Source organism: Lepus europaeus, chromosome 18 (genome assembly GCF_033115175.1).
Source record: "Lepus europaeus isolate LE1 chromosome 18, mLepTim1.pri, whole genome shotgun sequence".
Taxonomy (NCBI): Eukaryota; Metazoa; Chordata; class Mammalia; order Lagomorpha; family Leporidae; genus Lepus; species Lepus europaeus.
The window spans coordinates 72644521-72665552 of NC_084844.1; the positions used below are offsets into that span (position 1 = coordinate 72644521).

General features: G+C 52.6%; 1 long non-coding RNA gene and 1 pseudogene across 1 annotated transcript; one reads left to right on the forward strand and one right to left on the reverse strand.

Annotated features, from left to right (window-relative positions):
- Window positions 1–931: 931 nt before the first annotated feature.
- On the forward strand, window positions 932–6163 carry LOC133777368 (uncharacterized). The gene is made up of 3 exons (XR_009868539.1): window positions 932–1953; window positions 2942–3072; window positions 5164–6163. It is a non-coding gene; the product is annotated as an uncharacterized LOC133777368 (long non-coding RNA).
- On the reverse strand, window positions 6161–9950 carry LOC133747012 (adenomatous polyposis coli protein 2-like; annotated as a pseudogene).
- Between the last annotated feature and the right edge of the window lie 11082 nt (window positions 9951–21032).

The window sequence follows — 21032 nt, forward strand, 5'->3', positions numbered from 1 at the left end:
ATTGCCAGTTGGTCACATTTCTTCTTTTCACATGATATGGGATAAAGACTTTTGCTTATAAACATATTTAAAGTGACTTTTGCAGTCTCCTTTCCCCCTTATAAACATCCCCATTGCATAAGGCCACTATAGACCTTAGCCTGCTGAACTTCCTATAGCTCCCCACCTCTCTTCTGTGTTGGACCTTGAACATGTGCCCTCCCTTTAAATTCTGTACTTTGATAAAATTCCATTTATAATCAATAGTCATAACTCCCAATGCAATCATTTTGAGTCTATAGATATTTTCTCTGAAGTCATGATGTTTCCATGTTTGGAAAAAGAAACCTTTTTCACAAGTGTTTTTCTTGGGAATCATTATTCCAAAAATGTATTTTTCCCTATGTATTTTTAAAAATCTTTATTTATTTGAAAGGCAGAGTTACAGAGAGAGGTCTTCCAATCCACTGGTTCTCTCCCCAGATGGCCATAATGGCCAGAGCTGCACTGATCCGAAGCCAAGAGCTTCTTCCAGGTCTCCCATGTGGGTACAGAGGTCCAAGCACCTGAGCCATTTTCTACTGCCTTCCCAGGCCATAGCAGAGAACTGGATTGGAAGGGGAGCAGCTGGGACTTGAACCGGCACCCATATGGGATGCCGGCACTGCAGTTGGCAGCTTTACCTGCTATGCCACAGTGCTGGCCCCTCCCTATGTATTGAAAGCATATACTATATTCTCATTTATAACAAACTTATATTAATAAAGCTCTTGAATTCTAAACAATTTCTTGTATCATGTCATTTAATTTTGAAGTTCTTCAGCATGGAAAGGAATACAGAAAGCAAATTTTGATAACAGTTATTTATTTATTTATTTTATTTGTTTAGCACCAGTGCTTATTTCAAGGAGATGAGCTCAAGGACCAGGGTGTGTCCAGTGGAGTCCCAGGGTCTCCTGTTTCTCACATGACCTTCAGGTTAATGGAACTTTTTTTTTAAGATTTATTTATTTATTTGAAAATCACAGTTACATACAGAGAGGAGAGGCAGAGAGAGCGAGAGAGCGAGAGCGAGAGCGAGAGAGAGAGAGAGAGAGAGGTCTTCCATCTGCTGGTTCATTCCCCAATTGGCTGCAATGGCCAGAGCTGCACCAATCTGAGGCCAGGAGCCAGTAGCTTCCTCCAGGTCTTCCTACATGGGTGCAGGGGCCCAAGGATTTTGACCATCTTCTGCTTTCCCAGGCCACAGCAGAGAGCTGGATTGGAAGTGGAGCAGCTGGGACTTAAACCTGTGCCCATATGGGATGCTGGCAGTGCAGGTGGTAGCTTTACTTCAATCCTCATGAGTTTTTTGTGTTTGGCCATATGCTCCAAGCGGCAGGGGTCACCAGTCTTGATGTGTCCTGTGAGAGCCCCCCCAGCCATTAAACTGAGCTGGCCCAAGGTTCCAGAGATGCCCTCTGGGAGCCCCGCATCCTGCGATCAGGTACCACCAGCTTCCCCTTCCCCCACTCTGGACACCTGGCCCCACACACTTACCATTCCCAGGTGTCCAAGATGGGCTGTGTTGTGGTGGAAAAGGTCAGAGAACAGCAGATGCCGCACTAGCTCCTGAGTCTCCCAGCGGCAGAGACCCCTCCTTGGACCTCTCTCCTCCAGGAATTTGGAACTCTATGGTGTCACAATCCAATGTGATTATGTGGCAGTGATGTCACCATGCCTGATTGGACAGCTCACATAGCCGTCAGCACACAGGACCCAGAAGTCACAACAAATCAGCATCTTTACAGCAGGGATGTGTACTCCAGGCCACTCCACATGGTAGAGAGATGAGGCCTGGATTCAGGTGCCAAGGGCCTCCTCCAGGGCTGCACCCTTTCACCAGTGGGATCCTGCCACCTGCTGGGACCCTCCTGCCTCCCCACAGGTCTACCTGGGAGAATCCCACCTGGAGGCTGCAGTAACCTGCTTAGGGTGAGTTAAGAGACTATTGGCTATTTATTGGCTTTGGTCTTTTTCGTTTTCTTCATATTGCTGACTCATTTCTCTGTGGGGTTTTTAATATTAAGAATGTTTACAGATATTACAAATTCAATTCTTTTTTTCATCTCTCCTAGATATTTGTTTTCTAGTCTGCCTCTTGCCCTTTAATATTATTTTCTGTTTGTTTCTTGCTGGTACTTAGTAATTAGTGGATTTTATGCATTAATCTTTCCAGCAATATTGTTAAATTTATGTATCAGTTGTATTTATTAATAGATTTTATAAATTATCTAGCTACTTATGTGTCATCCTATATAATTCTTTGTGTGTGTATGTATATATATATATATATATATATATACACAATTTCATTCTTTATAAATTGAACTTTACACATTTTTTGCCATTTTATTTCCCTGATTACCCTTACAACAGAAAGTTGAAAAGAAATAGTGGTGGCATCTGGGTGTAGGCTTACATCCAGGGAAAAGCTTTCAATGATTCTGTATTAGTTGTGTTGGTTTTTGTAACTTTCTTTTAATCTTGATCAGATTGAAGAAGGTACTTTCTGTTTGTTTTCACTTAGAGTAAGTTTTTTTTCATTAGAGGCTGAATTTTATTAAATATTTTCAACATGTAATCTAAACAGTCACATGATTGTCTTTTTGCATTTTTCACCTATTTGGATGGCTGTTTTGGGAATCTTGACAACTCTTGTATTTTTTATCTCTTGCTTGTGATCGATCTATTATGTTTCCCTATATCATTTCATTTATTATAATAATACTTTGTGGTCCCCATGAATCGTGGGCTGGCTACTGTGGTTCGCCGGGACCAGGAGGCCCGGGCAGGGTCGCAGCCTGGCTCCCCACGACCCCTTGCGGTCAGGGCAAGGCGGGCTCCCCAGATGCGCACGGCCTCACCGGGCAGTGGCCGCGATGGGGACACGCCTTGTGACGGCCTCACCTGCCACCTGCAGGCATGAGATCCAAGGCTAAGAAGTTCGTGGTGCTGCCCATGAGCCCAGTGCCGCCCACAGTGGAGCAGTTCCTGGAGGACGTGCATGGAGCACGGGCCAAGACCTTGTCTTCACCGCGCTGGCCCCGGAAGGTAGGGGGCTCAGGCCGGGGCAGGGCAGGAGGCGGCCCGAGGCCCCAGGAATGGTGGCTGGGGCAGGACCATGTGTCCCATGCTGCATGGGCATGGGGCTGAGGAAGGCGTTGGCCCCATTAACGGAGGGGGAGCATGCCGCGGGACAGGGGCCATGGTGGGGGTCGCAGGGGTCTCCGGCCTGGCCGGGGTGGAGCTAAGTGGGGTGTGCAAGGACAGGGTTCTGCATGCAGGATCGGGGTGGATTCTGTGGTCTCTGTGAGGTGCTCAGCTATACTGAGCCCTGGGCCCAGACGGACCTAGAATGCCGCACCCACCCTCCCTGGACAGGCCCCTTGGACCAAGGCCTGAGGATTCTATGGGAACCTACTCTTCTTTCTCTTTATTTTTTCAAAAAGACATCAGAGACAGAGGGAGATCCGTCCGCTGGTTTACTCCCCAAATGGCTGCAGCGGCCAGAGCTGGGCTGACCAGGAGCCAGGAGCTCCATCTGGGTCTCCCACGCAGATGCAGGGGCCCAAGCACGTGGGGCATCCTCCACTGCTCTCCCAGGGCACAGCAAAGAGCTGGATCAGAAGTAGAGCAGCCGGGACTCAAACTGGCGCCCCTATGGGATGCCAGAGTCGCAGGCGGCAGCTTTACTGCTACGCTACAGTGCTGGCCCCAGGAGCCTACTTTTTAGAATTAAGTTATACTGGGGCCCTGTGCCCGCGTAGGATCCAGAGGGAGCACCTGGCTCTGGCCTGGCTCAGCCCCGGCTGATGTGGCCATTTGGGGAGTGAACCACAAATAGAGGATCTCTCCCTCCCTCCCTCCCTCCATCTCTCCCTTCCTCCCTCCCTTCCTTCCTCTTCCCTCTCTCTCTCTCTCTCTCTCTCTCTAGCTCTAGCTCTATCTCTATCTCTATCTCTATCTCTATCTCTATCTCTATCTCTATCTCTATCTCTACTGTCAGATGAATTAAACAACCCCAGCCATACTACCACATTCCATGCCAGGCTCTGTGTGACTCAGGGCTTCTTGGCATCGCCACAGACTGCTGCCATCAGCTGGAGGTTCTGTGGGACAGGGCGCCTGGCAGAGCCTGTGCTGAGCAGCCTTTCAGTCACCGGCTGCCTTTTGTCTGTTGCGAGTCACCTGTAGTGAGCAGGCATCAGGCCAGGGTTCGAGGCCAGGTTCCCAGCCTTGGCCAGGGAGGAGCTGGTGGCTGTAATGCCACAGGAGTGGACCCACTCCCTCATTTCAGCAAAATGTGTTCGCTGACCAGGTGGCACCAGGCTGCCTGCTTCCTGCTGCTGTTCTGGCCCTAGACTGCATGGGAGGTCGTGGACCACATGTGTGTGTGGGGATTGTGGACCATGTGTGTCAGCACACTGCCATCCCATTGCTGCTTCTGAGGGTCACAGCCACGCTTCCCCTCAACCCTCCATGCAGTATCGCTCCAGGTGCATCTGCCTAGGAAGTGCCACAGCCCATTTGGCAAAAAAACAAATTGCATTCCACTGCCTCGGGCTGACCTGGGCCCCTTCTTCCAGGCCTGGGTGCCAGCTGGGCTATGTAGGTACCCAGGGCCAGCTCCCCACCCCCAGTGGGCCCTGTCCATCTCTCGGGCCTCCCTTGGCCCTGGCCCTCCTTGGGGACGGGGCTCTTAGAGGGGCCATGGCTATCGTGTGGTGGGCAAAGCCGCCGCCTGTGATCCAGGCTGCTCTGTGTCCCATCCGGCTTCCTGCTGGCTGCCAGGGAGAGTAGCTGCCGGTGGCCTTGGTGTGGGCCCTGCTGTTTCCATCATTGTGGAGGAGAGCATTTCTAGAACAATGTGCGAGACGGGGATCTGGGGACCTAGAGCTCTGGGTGGGCGGCAGGGACCCCGCTATTGAGACTGGTATGTTTCGGCTGGCTGGCGTGTGAGACGCCAGGTCACGCGTGGGCCCCCGAGAGTGACTGTGGGGCACCTAGGCCACCCGGGGTGGGCTTGTGCTGTGCAGGGGTGGGGTATGCAGGTGCCTGCGTCCCCAGGCTTGGCTCCCTCCTGCTGGGTGGCTCTGGTCTTGGGGGCTCCCTTGTGACTGATGCTCCCTCATGCTGTCCCAGACCCCCCAGGAGACCCCAGGAGGAGTGAGGACCCCGAGGCCCAGAGGGAGCGTCTGTACCAGCAGAGCCAGGCCTAAGTGACCGCCAACGTATGGCTGCAGCGGGCAGGTGAGGGGCTGAGGCAGCAGTGCCAGGGCCTGCAGTGAGCCGGCGCCAAGCTGGAAGTGGACGTTGGCCACGTGATGCGCTCAGTGCTGCCCGACGCCTCTGCCGCTACCTCCTCTGGCTGACCTGCGCCCTTCCCCGCCCCCGGCACAGGCTGGACCCTGTATGGGCGCCTGAGACCACCTCCCCCCAGCGGACTCTGCCCATCTCACGGGGCCACTCTGCTCCCTTGCCTGGCGCTGGATCAGCGCACCACTCCCTGGCTGAGAGGAGGAGCCGGCAGCCCTGGCGGGGCCCCGCAGGCCTCATGCTGCCACTCCTGGGCAGGAGCCTCCCCTTCATCACTGCGGGAGAGGCTGATGTGGGGGACAGCCGAGCGTCCATGGGCTGGCAGGGCCTCTGTCCCTGGGAAGATGTCCCTGCATCCTGGGGGTCAGGACTGAGCCCCAGGGCCACAGGAGTTTCTCTTCCGCTGCCTGAGCTTCAGAGACCCCAGCCACAGCCTCTCAGCCGGGGCAGAGACTCCCCAGCCCACTAGGCACTGTCGGACCTGACAGAGTCTGGGCCACAGCCAAGGACGGAGCTGGACAGAGACGTCCCAGTGGGACAGTCTTCCTGGGCCAGTGGGGACCGCTGGCCTCCCTGCTCGTGGCCGGTGTGGGAGGCCCGCATCTGCCCCACTCATGCAGCAGAGGCAACTGGACAGCTCTGTTTTTTAAAGTTGTGCAACACTGATGCAGGGGATGTGGTCCTTCCGCCAGCCGGCGGCTTTACATGGGGTGCTGGCGGGTGCCGCGCTATGTACACATGGGACAGATGCTGCAGGGCGGCGTGAGGAACAGGAGGGTGGGTGGAGGGAAGGCTGCCAAGTGGCCGCTGATCCTCAGTGGCCCTACAGACTGGCAGGGAAGCCCCCCAAGGCGATACCCAAGCCCTCTTGGGCAAAGGGCGCGGGGGCAGGGCCCTTGGCCGGGACCGGCTCATCCACTTCGTTGCCCAGGAGGGCGGCCGGGGCGCTGGTTGGGGCGGGGGCTGCTCCGGGTTCCCCAGGCTCAGGGACATGCTTGCGTTGGTCTTGGGCTGGGCCACCTCTTCCATCTGCACTGCGGCGTCCCAGGTCTTCCGCGGCGGCGGGTGGCCCCGGAGCAGCAGGGCCGAGGAGGGCAGGGTGCTGCGCGGGATGTGCGCGACGCCTCATCCCGGATGCGCCGCCACATCGTGCCTGGCGCGACCACCCTGGGCAGTGGCTGGGCCATGCTGATGTGGGGCTGGGAGGAGTAGCGCTTGAAGAGGGGTAGCGCGGGGGGCGTGCGCACTGGAAGGCGCGACGGGCTCTTGGAGCTGCTGCGCCGGAGCGCGCACGTGCTGGGGCCGGGACCGGACCCTGGCCGGGTCGGCTGCTGCCAGGGGGCCGCCCTCAGCTCGTCGCAGCGCAAAGAACAGAGGAAGATGGCGGGGAGCGCCGGCCGTCCGCGGCGGGGCGACGCGCCCTGGGAGGTGGAGGCGGAGGCGACGGAGGCGGCGGCGGAGGACAGCTCCATGCGCCGGCAAGGCAGTAAGCCAGGCGACTTCTTGATGAAGGTCAGTTGAGCGGTCCGAGGACTCGCTGCCGCTGGAGCGGGCGGAGGCCCCACGCACCAGGCCCAGTCGGCCCCACGCGCCCCCGCCACCCCCTCGCTGCCTCTGGGGCTCGGCTCTGGGGCAGGTCTGGCCAGCGGCGGCGCCCCGCGCTTGGCCGGCCTCTGCTTGAACGGGATCTGGACAGGCGACTTCTAGGTCTTGTGCTTGGCACGCGCGGGGCTGCCGGGCCGGGCAGAGACCCTGCAGCTGGGGTGGCGGGGGTCGACTTCCTGGGCAGAGGCTGAGAGGCGGGCGAGGTCTGGGAGGAGCTTGAAGAAGGGGTGTTGGACAGAGGAGCAGGGGGGCGTGGCGCTCCTGGGGGCGGGGGTGGCTCACCGCCGCCAGCTCGGAGATCTTGCCTGGCCTGTGCAGGCTCAGAGAGCTCTGCTTCCCGGGCGCTGGCGCCTTGCCTGCGGCTGCTGGCTGTGCCGAGCTGGGGGTCTCCGCCGCCTACTTCGGTGTGGCGCGGGGGCCAGGGACAGCTTTGGGGTGGGGCCGGGTGGCCGGGCTGGGCACGTAGATCACTGTCCGCCACTACCTTCTGAGCAGCGCGTGGCTTCTGGGGGCCCCCAGGGGCGCGGGGCCGGCCCCTGTCCTGCGGGCCCCGGGGCTGCTCCTTGGGGGGGTCCTTGCAGTCTAGTGGCTGAGTGGCGCGGCACTGGAGAAGTTGACCAGCGTGCCCTTGGCCTAGTCAGTGCACGAGTCGTCCTCCCGGGCCGGGGCGGGCACCAGCATGTAGACCCGGACGGGCAGCGCCCTGCGGCCGGGCACCTGCGCCAAGGCCACCTTGCGGAGCCGCGCGGGCACGACCGCCCCCAGGCACTCGCGCAGCAGCTCCAGCTCCTGGTCCGCGGCCATGCGGGTCCCGGAGCCTGCGGGCGCCGGCCCCTCTTGGCGTCCGGCGGCTTCTTCTCACCGGCGTTGCCCGGCACCACCGCCACCACCACAGACGCCGCAGTCTGGGCAGGAGGGCGGCAGCAGCCGCAGCTCCATGTCCTGCTGCACCTAGTGCTCGTGCAGGGCGAGCGGGCTGAGACTGGAGGCGCAGGAGAAGTTCTCGTCCGGCTTCTCCACGGTGAAGCGGACGCTGCCAGCGTCCAGCTCGGATGGCAGGCAGCAGCGCTCGCGGCAGTGGACGATGTCCAGGAAGCGCTTCACGTAGCTCTCCCACCGCAGGCTGAACTGGCTGCTCTCGGGCTGGCCGGGCCGCGCGGCCTGCGGCGTCTTGCTGCGGCTGGGCAGCATGGTCTGCCCGGGGCTGTCAGGCAGCTCGCTGGGGCTCACTGTGCCGCTGCCCAGCCCACTGCAAGGGCCGCTGGGGATGAAGCTGGCGATGGACAGGCTCTGGAAGCTGCCCAGGGAGCTCACGGAGCTGCAGCGGCTCAGCACCAGCGGTATCTCCTGCACACAGTTCTCAGAAGTGTTGGACGGCGTGACGTCCTCCACGCCCAGGCCCAGACCTCGGCCCCGCCGGGGCGCCGGGATGGCGACGGGTAGGGAGGCGGCCCCCGGCCCACGCCACGCCCCGTCAAGCTCCGCCTCTTCGGGGCCGGCCTCCTCCAGGCCCTGGAGGGAGGAGTCGCTGTCCAGGTCTCTGGCCTCTCTGGGGCCCGGGCGTCCGACCAAGGACAGCGAGCTGCAGCGGGACAGCGAGAGGGGCCCCTACTGCGCCACCAGCCTCTGCAGCGCCCTGCTGGCCGCGGCCGGCCTGGCGGCCCCCAGCTTCTCGGGCACCTGGCTCAGGCCCTCTGCCAGCAGCCAGGCCTGCTTCTGGGCCGCGGGGGGCGCCTTGGGGCCGCCGGGGGTGGGGGGCGCCTGCCCTGCCCGCGGACTCCAGCGGCAGCACGGGCTGATAGGTGGGCGACAGCTTGATGGTGCCCACGCGGGCGTCGGCGCCGGCGGCGTCCCGGGTGGGCCCTAGGCCTGGCTGCCCCTCAGGTCGAGATCGGGCCGAGCGCCGAGCGGGCCGCGGCTGCCCACCCAGGAGCTCCTCACGGTGCTCGGCCAGCGCGGCCAGCGGGCAGGGCCGCTTGTTTTCCCGCGGGCAGTAGCCATCGTTGGTGCTGCCGCTGTTGAGGCTGTCTTTGGACAGGCTGGCATGGGCCGCCTTGAGCCAGAGCAGGGCGTGCACCCAGCCCCCTGCTTCCTGCCGGCCACCCTTGGGGCCGCCCCAGGGCGAGCAGGACTGCGCCTGGCCCTCCCTCGGCGCCTCCTGCCCGTGGTCCCTGGAGCTGAGGCTGAAGCTGTCATCAGACAAGGTGTGCAAGGCCAAGATGTCCTCCACCAGACAGTGGATCCGCGCCATTGCCAGCGCCAGCTTGGCTTTGGCCGCCAAGGCAGCCTCGCCGCGGGGGGCTGGCGGGGTGCGGGCCAGCGCCTGGCCCTGCGGGAAGGGGCTGCCCAGGAAGAGGGAGAGCACGGCCGGGCTGGTGGGCTCGGCGGTGGCGGTGGCTAGGGACGGCGCGTCGTCGTCGTCGAAGCAGACCGAGTCGGAGGTGTAGTCCCCCGCCAGCCCGTCCAGGTGCGGCAGGGGCGGCAGCGGCCTGCTTCTCCGGGTGGTTGAGCGCCTGCGCCAGATGTTGGGCGTCGAGCTCCGCCTCCGGCGCCTGCTGCTTGCACACGTAGAGGCTGGGCACGCAGGTGCTGGGGGACACGGCCGTGGCGGCCGCCTGATGTTTGGCGGGCCGGTGGGCCAGCAGGTTGCGCAGGGCCGTGGCGCTGCCCATGGCGATCATCTTGTGCCTGGAGTGCACCAGGTTGCGCAGCATGCCCACGGCGCTCAGGTCCCACAGCAGCTCCTGGTCCTGCGCGCAGCGGGTCGACAGGTTCCAGAGCGTGCCGCACGCGTTGCTCACGATGGTCAGGCTGAGTGAGGTCAGGTGCTGCAGCAGCTTCTGCAGGCAGTTGTAGTCGCGGAGCACCTGCCTGGGTGGGGGAGGTGAGGGCGGGGTCAGGTGTGGCCGGAACAGGCGGCCCCGCCCCACCCTCCCGGGATTGAGCGACCAGAGCAGACGGCCCCGCCCCGCCCCGCCCTCAGGGGATAGGGCGTCCGTTTTGGGCATTTGGGGGCCCGGACCAGTAGGTGGGAGGGGTGGTGGGGGCCTGGACCAGCAGGTGGGAAGGGTGGTGGGGGGGTGTCTCTGCATTTCTCAAATAAATTTTAAATTAAAATTAAAAAATAATACTTTGCTTAGAATATTTGTATCTGTTTATGAAAGGTATACTTTTAAGAATTATTTCAATTATTCCTGGTACACTTGCATCATCATCGACGCAATGCTGATTTTCCGAAAGAAATTAAAAATATTCTCTGCTTATTTCCATTTGCATAGGTTTGGGAAACAGGTTTCCTTTTTCTTCCTTAGAAGTTTGAAATATACCTGTAAGCATGGGCCTGAAATTTTGATTGTTTAGCTTTTTTTCTTGGTTTCAGTTTTCAAAATGTGATTTAACGTACCTGGTCTATGTATAAGTTTTGCTATTTTATGTTATATTTGTGTTTTGGAAATTTGATTTTCAAAAGATGGTAGATTTTGATCTAGGTAGTCAGAATTTTACTCAAGAATTTCACACATTTCTCTAAGTAGGTTGGTAAAGACTATAGTTTCTACAAAAGAACGATTCTGTTTTAATTCCTGAAGTAGATTATTTGTGTGACTTTTACTTATGTTTCCTTAATCGCTTTTAATAATGAGCAAAGAAATGACCCAGTCATTTGGCCTCCTTTGTTTCTTGGACATGTCTGACCTGTGGAAAAAATGAAGTAATTATTGCTCATTAAGTTGTAAAGAAGTGCATGGCTGAACAACAATAAATATTCATGAAATCAGATGACTGTGATGTTGATATAATGCTCTTATATTGGAAAAAAGTAATACTGTGTTTTCATGATGCAATCTGATGAGTCTTAAATGTTGATAGAAAAATGTACTATGAGAAAACTATGCATAGATTTAAATATTTTTGCAGAAATGCTTATCTTTCAATTCCATGTTCTAAAATCTTCTCAATGTGCCCTTATTTATATATGCTAAGCAATCTCCTCTGAATCCCTTGTTGTTTTTGTACCATCCATATAGAAAGTGAGTCTTGTCTGACTTGTTTTAAGGTCGTACGTTATGATTAAAAAGAAATAAAACAGTACATTTGCAGTTGTTAAATTCTGGACTATTTCATTTTTCAAAGATTTATGTATTTACTTGAAAGGCAAAGTTACAGATGGTGAGAGAGGGAGATCTTCTATCTGCTGGTTCACTCCTAAAAATGGCCACAATAGCTGGGAATGAGCAAATCTGAAGCCAGAATCCAGCAGCTTTTGGGTTTCCCTTGTGGGTACAGGGACCAAGTGCTTGAGCAACCTTCCACTGCTTCCCCAGGTGCATTAGAGGGAGCTGGATCAGAGGTGGAGCATCTGGAACTCAACCCAGGATTTATATGGGATGCCAGCACTACAAGCAGCAACTTTACCCACAAAGACACTGTGCTGGCCTCAAAATTTTGGACTTTTAAGACAGAAATTTCACTGACTGGAAGCTAAAGATGTTTGTCATCAATTCTTTCAAAGGGACTTGGCACTGTATAGCAATAAACCCAGAGTACCCAACTTTACTGTTTAGATTGCCTGTCTATGCTGAGGTACATGCATTGCCAGCTGTCACTTCATTGTGAAATTCAATTGTACTTAAAAACAAAGCAAAAGAAATACCAGCACTGTTTACAAGCATGAAATTTAAAATAAGTACATAAACCTTCAAATGCAACAGTCCATAGTTTTTTATGGTTTTCTGCTGTAAATTTTCAAAACATCAAAAGCCAAGAATAAAATGAGGAACAATAAGACAAAAAGAAAATACTTAGCAATACTGCTAATGACAATAATGTTAACAGTTTAGTTACATGCCCTATATCAATTGTGTTCTTTCAAATTGTGACCCAAGCACACAGACCCCATAACTACCTTAATAAACACTTAGAAATCTGGAATCTTTTGTAGAAAAGTGCTAATCTAACCCAGCCCTCATTGGAAAAGACATTTATCCTAGTAAAAGGGAAAGAAATCCAAGGCAAAACAGTCAAAATGAAGACAACTCTGATCATTGAGGTTTCAGATAGTGAAGTTTAGAGCTGTTCTCATGGGTAATCCACACATATGTAAGTATCTTTCACTTTCATTAATTTCCCAAATGAAGGCAAAATGCTGTCAATAGGCTTTTGGAAGGGCATTACAGAGTCTACTAACCAACTTTGCATGGGAGTATAATGTACACATTTCATTTCTCCAAGGTGGGACAGTGAACATATTTAACTAGCAACAGGTCTGAATCAGGATTTCTAATACTCACTAAAAACACTTTAGAAGAAATATTTGCTTAAGCTTTATTTTTAATAGCCAAGTAGTGTAAAAAACACTACTCTGAATTCATTGCCATTCTCACAGTGTTCTAAATTCTTCACTCTGGCTCTAAAACAAAATTGCATCATAATTATTGTCAATCTCCATAATTACTCAGAATATAAGTCAATGATTCACAGAGATTTGATTAGTCATATTGATAATTTTAAAAGAATTGGAAGTAAAATACTGGGTGGGGCAGGGCAGCAGATAGCATGGTAAAAAAAAAAAATTCTTAGATTGGAGCCTGCGGTGTGGTAGGTAAAGCTAATGCCTGCACCACAGCTTCCCATATGGACACCGGTTTGAGTCCCAGATGCTCCACTTCTGATCCAGCTCTCTGCTATGGCCTGGGAAACCAGTAGGGGATGGCCCAAGTCCCTGAGCCCCTGCACCTGCATGGGGACCAGGAAGAAGCTGCTAGTTCCTGGCCCCTGGCTTTGAATCAACACAGCTCCTCCTATTGTGGCCAATTGTGAAGTGAACCAGCTGGTGGAGGATCTCTGCTTCTCTCTGCCTGTCCTCTCTCTGTGTAACTCTGGCTTTCAAATAAATAAATAAATCTTTAAGAAATAGTCTTAGATTTGCCCTGTATATAATTCACATACACCAATAGGCATACAGGTATACCTCTAAAATAAACCTTAAAGCTACACTTTTTTATTTTCTTATATTCAATTTTTTCTATGCTTTGACTCTTTATCTTAAGGACAAATCTTTTGAAGGCATATACTCATTCTGTTACTTGTGTGTTTATTATTTATGGTTCTCACCACATTCAGAGTTTTCAGATCTCCCTTTGAGCAGTCCTTTATTGCTTTCTCATCCAAGTCAGCTGGAAACATCACTATAAGCTCCAAACTCAGTTTTTTCCCATTTTTGTAGATGCTACGATGTGTGGGGTTTTGCTACTAATTCTTCTCTTTTTTTAAAAAAGAATTATTTTGACTTTCACTATTTTTGTGGTCTTTCATTTCTTAATTAATTTTTATTGCCAAATTCCATGCCATTATAAAAGATAAACTGCACACTGTTTTTCTCACATATTAGTATTTGAGTTGCTTTCATATTTGGCTTTCATGAATACCACTGCAGGGAGCCTTTATGGGCATGTGGATTTTGTATCTTTTAGTGGCATACTTGGGAGACAAACTGCTGAGTCAATAAACAGTCCCATGTAGAACATGCTGAGAAACTGCCGAATTACTGTCTGCACTGTTTTACTGGAAGTTTATGAAGGCTCCATGCTCTTCATGTCCCTATCAACATTTATCTATGGCTGAATCAGTCATTTTACTGAATATGAATTGATGCCTTCCTGAAGAGTTGATTGCATTTCCGACAACTAACAGTCAGGGAGTGACATTGGTCTGGGGAGATTTCAGCTGGCTCTGGTTTTCTGCACTTTTCTCAGTGTCACAGAGTTGTTTTCTCAACAAAGGACACCTCTGGGGCTCCCAATCCCCAAAGCAGAGCCCTGGAAGCTATTTTGCAAAAAAACTCTCCTGGCCCCTGGCAACAACCTAGGCATGGCAGGAGGGGGACGCAGTTCTCCTGTGGTAGGCTGGGGGAGGGGTAGGAGGCAGTAGGAGCTGCCCCACACCATTGCCATGGCTGAGTGTGGTGGAGTGCTTGCCTCCCTGAGCTGCTATGCCCATCAGCTGGTGCCCCATGCCCCTGGGAGCTGGGATGCTCAGCCCAGTGGACAGATGAGGAAACCAAGACGGGCACCTGCCCCCCTGGCTGCCACCTGGATGGCCCTGTGGTTTTGGCCATCATGACTCAAACTCAGTCTCTCCCACCAAGTTCCTCTCCTGGGACCCCCACCACCGCTGTCCAACCACGTCATGACTGGACACCGAAGCAGCTGGTGCTGAGTGAAAGGAGACAAGACAATGCCGGCTTTGAGGATGGCAGATGACGGTAAAATGATGTGACTAAAATAAAGCAGGGGGAGAGGGGGAGAGCCCGGAAAAGGTGGCGGAGAGGGCGCAGCTGGGACCTCAGATGGGCTGGGTGGGGAAGGTATCGCTGGGCAGGTGAGGGAGGGAACCTGTGGCTGCAGGTGCCGGAGCAGCATGTGCAAAGGCCCTGGGGCGGAAGCATCTCTGTAGTGCTCACGGCTCAGCTAGGAGGCCAGAAGGCCAGAGCAAGATGAACCAGGGTAAGTGGCAGAAGGCGATATGACAGTGACGGCGGTGATGAGGTCAGGGGGGCCTCGGGGCTTTTGCAGCCATTGATGTGGGTGGGGGCAGAGAGGGACATGTGCTGATCTCTTAATGGAGCCCTTCCAGTGGCTGCATGGGGCTTGATTGGCAGCTGGGAGCCTGGCAGGGGGCTCTTGTCACCTGGGAGCAAGGGGAAGGCTCACCCCAGCTGTGGGGGTCTGGAAGGGGGCCCGGAAGACAAGTGGTGTGCGGGCCTGGGCGGCCCAGGTAGGAACCATGTCACCACCCACCCCTCGCTCCTGAGCCCTGAGCCGCACTCCTCCACCTCCTGTGACCCTCAGGCTCACCCCTCCCTCCATCCCCAGCTGCTGCGCCGACCTTCAACCTTCCACTGTCACTGGCCTGCAGCATGGTCCCCCCTCCCCACCCTCCCACCCTGCCACCTCCCGTGCAGCTCCCTCCCCACCAGCCCTGTGACTTCTCATCATAGCTGGGTGGCTACAGCCAGAGCACTCCCAGCCTCACCTGTGGGGGCCTGAGTGCTACCACCCTGGGGGAGATTGGGGGTGCCCCCCCACAGAAGGGGGAGCAAGGCTGGCCCTCCTGCACCCCATAGCACCTGGCCCAGGGAATCTCCAAGTACCCAGCCTCACTCAGAAGGACCCTGGCGGGAAGGCATGGGTGCAGGGATGGGCCTTTGAGGAAGCTCAGGGCTCAGTGACGTCACTACTCTGCCGTGACCTAGGGCAACTCCACTCACCACCCTCTGCAGCCTTGCTGGGCCCCCTCTGCCACTCGGGATTGGTAAGCCCTATTTTTGCAAGGTCTAGGAGGGTCCTGGAGGTGTAGGTTTACAATGACCTGGGACAGTGTCTCAACAGACCTCCAGCCCTTAAAGCAACAGACACAGCTGGGAGTGACAGATGGGGCTGCTGCCTCAGATCAGCCACTTCTCAGCCAAGCAACCTACAGGGAGCCCCTCCTCCAGTCACTACAGAACATAGCCCACCTCCCCCCAAGGTAGCATCAGGTGCACCCAGTGCACAGTAGGTGCTCAGTAGTGGTGCTGGAGTGCATGGACCTCACCCTGCAGGCAGCTGAACCTGGTGCCTGCACAGCCCCTGCCCCCAGCCGGGGCAGCTGTAGGCCCAAGGGGGTGTTTCTGTTTCCCATCAGTGGTGGGCTCAGCAGAGCACAGCAAAGTCCCCTGGCATGCAGACAAAGAGCTATTGTTGCCACAGATCCAAAGTCACCGCCTCTGATTGCCACTGAGCAAGCCGGCCGCATTCACCTGCTTCCCCATCCAGTTGGGTGTATTTCAAGAATGCGCTGATTAGTGCTGATTGCACCTTGATTATGGGAGTGCACCACCCAACCCCCTCCCCAGGCTCTTCGGGGAGCTGCTCCCCCTCCTAGGAGGCCCTGGCTGTCATCCAGGGGCTGCTGGGCCAGGCTGGGGAGAGGAAGAGAGGAAAAGAGATAAGAAAACTGGGATAAAAGGTAGCAAAGCAAATTCTACAGGCTTAGCTCAGGAGTTTCCCTGGGGCCATACCGCAGTTTAGGGCCACAAAGCATGGTTGACATGGGACATGAGTCAGACTTGGAGAAGAAAGATTCATGAAGCAATAAGCAAATAAAGAGTAAAAGATGATATAGGAATTGGTAAGAGAAGGAAACACAAGGGTTTGGGAGTTGAGGTTGTGTGATTAAAGCCAGCACACACACACACACACACCACAAAAGGCAGAAGTGAGAAAAAAGCTTACAATAGATAAAGTGAAAATCTATACCAAAGATCTATGACAACCGAAATGAATTATTTGATTTGAAATGAAAGTAAGGACAAAATGGAGCTGAGTTATATTTTATAATAGTTGCAATCTGAGAAAATAATGCTAGCACAGGTTTACGTTGCATAATAGTTTGCAAGGAAAATAAAAGCCATCTGTCCTTCCACAGTACACGTCACTGAGGATGCCTGGTAGAGATGAGGTAATTCTGACAGTCAAGGAAAGGGCACTGGAAAGGCAGGTTCAGGGGACCAGCTTGCACTGGTACACAGCACAGCAGGGCACCAAACAGTACTGGGTCAGCGGAGCACAGCCTTCCAACCTCCTCAGGGGTTACACCCATGCTGCATGCACATGGAGGGATTTGAAGTCTTTTTCTGTCCCACCGCGATGACAACCCTGAAGACATCCCTGATGAATGAAGATGACTCACTGGAAGTGTTGCTAACTTGCATTTTACCAGTCAAGGAACGCTGGGGTGTGGACACCTAAAGCAGCTGTTCCTGTTGCCTGAGACATTTCAGGAACAAGACTGACCGCACCTCACTGACAGAGGAAACCGACCCATCTCAGAACTCAGAGAATCCCATGCACAAAATTCTCTTCTCCCCAAACTTCCACAAATGAGTACATCATTCCCTTTCATACAGCACAGGTCCCTGCTTTCCTAGCAGCCCTTTTAGAACCACAAGCAGCTTGGTGATTTGGAATCTACCTTCGTTCATTTTTGATATCCTACTGTGAATGCCTGCAAAAAATGAATGCTTTGTGTGGTAATTTAAACAAACATCTTACAAAAACTAGGTGTTCCTCTGATATGAACTAAAATGAGAAATCCTGAATGATCATCATCCCCTCCTCTGAAACCCGACTATAACATCTATAATCCATGTGGCTACTAAGTAATTCATGTAACTCTTATGGCACAATTTTAGTTGTAAAAAATTCAGAAACTTCTACTCTGAAGATACATAATAGGCTTTTTTTTTTGACAAGCAGAGTGGACAGTGAGAGAGAGAGACAAAGAGAAAGGTCTTCCTTTGCAGTTGCTTCACCCTCCAATGGCCGCTGGGGCCGGCGCGCTGCGGCCCGTGTACCGCGCTGATCCAATGGCAGGAGCCAGGTGCTTCCTCCTGGTCTCCCATGGGGTGCAGAGCCCAAGCACTTGGGCCATCCTCCACTGCACTCCTTGGCCACAGCAGAGAGCTGGACTGGAAGAGGGGCAACCGGGACAGAATCCAGTGCCCTGACCGGGGCTAGAACCCAGTGTGCTGGCACCACAAGGCGGAGGATTAGCCTGTTGAGCCATGGCGCCGGTCCATAATAGTATTTTTAAAAATTTATTTATTTATTTAAAAGGCAGAGCTAGAGAGAGAGGGAGTGAGCATGAGCGAGCAAGCCAGGACGGCGCTGTGGCATAGTAGGTTAAGCCTTTGCATACATCACAGCCACCTATTTGGGCACCAGTTTGAGTCCTGGATGTTCCACTTTCAATCCAGCTCCCTACTCATGTGCTGGGAAAGCAGTAGAAAATGGCCCAAGTGCTTGGGCCCCTGCACCCGTGTGGGAGACCTAAAAGAAGGTCCTGGAACCTGGTTTCAGTCTGGCTTAGCCCTAGCCTTGGTGGCCATCCAGGGGAGTGAAGCAGCAGATGGAAGATCTCTGTCTCTATCTCTCTATCTCTCTGTCTGTAACTCTGCCTCTCAAATAAATAATCTCTTTTTTAAAAAAAGGAAAGAAAGAAAGAAAGAAAGAAAATAAAAGAAAGTGAGCAGCTGTGATTTGAACTGGTACCATATGGGATGCCGGTGCTACAGGCAGTGGCTTAACCTGACACACTATAACGCCAGCCCCTATAATGGGCTTCTCAGATCAAGGAAACAAAAGTTATTAAAGAAACTTGGAAATCTAGAAAATTATCACTTCTAGTAATTGTGTATTTCATTTTTTAAAATTTGCTATGAAATATGACATACATAGAAGTATAAGTAAATACAGAAGTAAATGTGTGTACACATGTACACATAACAAATATTTGCTAAATGAAAGAATGATACAATGAACTCCCAAGCACCCACTACTTAGGTTCAGAAATAGAACAGTTTGAACACTAGTGAAACCCCTCAGCAGAATACATGCTTGAATCTTTCAACCCCCTGCCATCTTTGTTCACCAGTGATGTCTCCAGTCATGTCAAACTATGGATCTGCCATTCCCTACACAAACTATTTTATGACGCTTTACACTTTTATGTCTTTGCTTTAGCTATGTCCTCCCTCGAAAACACAATCACTTCCCTTTTCAGCTCCCAGAATCCTATTTGTATGTTTGTGTAAATGCCACCTCCTCTAAGAAGCCTTTCCTGACTTCAACTAAACATATGAACTCCATTCCCAGTATCTCCACTATCTCATATGATCTCCTGCTAGAGTCTTCAACTCTAAACCAGGGACAGGGAATGTCCAGCCCATCAATCATGTAGGGCCACAAAATCATTTGGTCTGGCCCTGCCAAGGCATCCACAGCTGGGGACTCAAATTTCAATAAATAGCAGTAGTAGCAGGCTAACTTTTAAGTCGATAATTGTGTATGTCTCACAAATGATACTTCAAATATTCAAATAGCCCTTGGCAGAAAACAAGCTCCCCACCCCTGCTAAATGAGGTCTTTGGGTGCTCATATCCAGAGACTGTGAGGTTTCTCGGTGGAGGGCTCTATCTTTTTCATCTTTGTCTCTTCAGCACTTAGCACAGGGTGTGCCCTAATCATTTCTCAACAACTTTGTTTGAATGTTCTTGACCTCAGACATGCTCCAAGAGGGTAGACTAAAGAATTACTGGTTTCATCAAACCCAAGATCTCTTGAAAGTGTCTGTAATTTCCAGAAATAGAGAAAGATGCAGAAAACATTTGACAGTTGAGTTGGGTGGGACGTGTTGGTGTGACAGAACAGGCAAATAGGGAGCAGAGATGGATAAAACAGCCTTTTCTCTCCTCCCTACACAACCCCTCATCTCCACCCCTTCATAATTCATGTGTTTAGAATGGAGACTACCCAGAGATTCAGTCCCCACCACCAACCCAACCACAGATTCCTTGCTCAGAAGCAAAGAAATGTTTCTGCCTCCCTTCCACCAGCTATGTCCTCTTGGGGTCATAATGGAAGCAGCTATTAAACTGGCCTATGCCACTAGGTCAAATTTATAAATGGCTCATCTAAGATAATGTATCAAAGCTACTCCAACCAGTTTGGCATCCACCCTACCGCATTCCAACTGACTTTGACCACAGAATGTGGCTCTGTCAAATGTGAGGTAAGAGGGTAACAGCAAGAATCAGCCTGTTCATTTTTACAAAAATTTTATTTAAGTTACACAAGTTTCATATATTTCATATATACAGATCCTACCCTACCCTCCGTCCTGCCCACTCTCCAATCCTTCTTCCTACTCCCTCTCCTATTCCAACTCTTAATTTTTACAAAGATCTATTTTCAGTTCACTTAATGATCATAAAGTTAACCCTACACTAAGCAGAAGTGTTTAAGAAATAGTATGGGCCAACGTTGTGGCTCTCTTGGCTAATCCTCAACCTGTGGCGCCAGCACCCTGGGTTCTAGTCCCATTTGGGGCGCTGGATTCTGTCCTGGTTGCTCCTCTTCCAGTCCAGCTCTCTGCTGTGGCCTTGGAAGGCAGGAGAGGATGGCCCAAGTGCTTGGGCCCTGCACCTGCATGGGAGACCAGGAGGAAGCATCTGGCTCCTGGCTTCGGATCAGCTCAGTGTGCCAGCCATGGCGGCCATTTGGGGGGGGGGTTGAAACAATGGAAAAAGGAAGACCTTTCTCTCTGTCTCTCTCTCACTGTCTAACTCTGCCTGTCAAAATTTTTTTAAAAAAAGAAATAGTATGAAGAAAAAATCGTATGAAAAAAACAAAAAACAAAACAAAACATGTTCCTCAAGGGAAGAGACAAGGGCTATAAACAATCATTGCTGATTCCAGTTTATTTCATAAGCTTCCTAAATGAACAAAACATGGTTGACTTAGATGTTAATTTTTTTATAGCTCTTCAAGTTACCTTCACAGTCTGTAATGTGAGATGTGTGGGGCTTCAAAGTAAATCAAGTTTAAGTCAGTTTTCAGCAGGCCTTGAAATTATTCTAAATTTATGAAGAAAACAAGAACTTGCAAAATAATGGATAAGTTTGCCATCATAAGAAGTAAAACTTGAATAATTTCATTTTCTCTACAAGTCTATGTGAGATGGCAGAAGTTTGGAGTGAATATTTTTAGACACTCTACGTCTTCAATATTCCTGTGAAGACTATTTTTTGGAACTAGGTCTCATTTTAAAAGAACAGTGTTAACATGCACATTAAGAAAACTCACTATTTCCATCTACAATTAGCTGGTGCATTGGAGGATAAATTATAAAATTCTGAATCAATAAAATAAGAGTAAAACATAATCACCCACAGGCCACTGCCGCTGCATCCTCAAAAGGGGCCCTCGGACTCCTCGCTGGGCCAGTGCGGCACTGGGTCATGGAGCACCGCACATCTCGGGCTGGCCCCTGAACGGCGAGCCCTTCCTGCCAGAGTTGCGGACAACTTTCCCCTGCCCTTGGGTGCCGCGGTGGCTCGGTGGCTCGGTGGCGCGGTGGCTCCTGGACAGTGCCCGCCGCAGGTTCCTGAACTCAGCGCTCCGCTCGCTGCGCCTCTGCTGGGTGCTGCGGCGGGTCGCTCCCCACTCCCCACGTGCACGTGGGGTGTCCCTGCCCTGCGTCCTGCAGGTGAG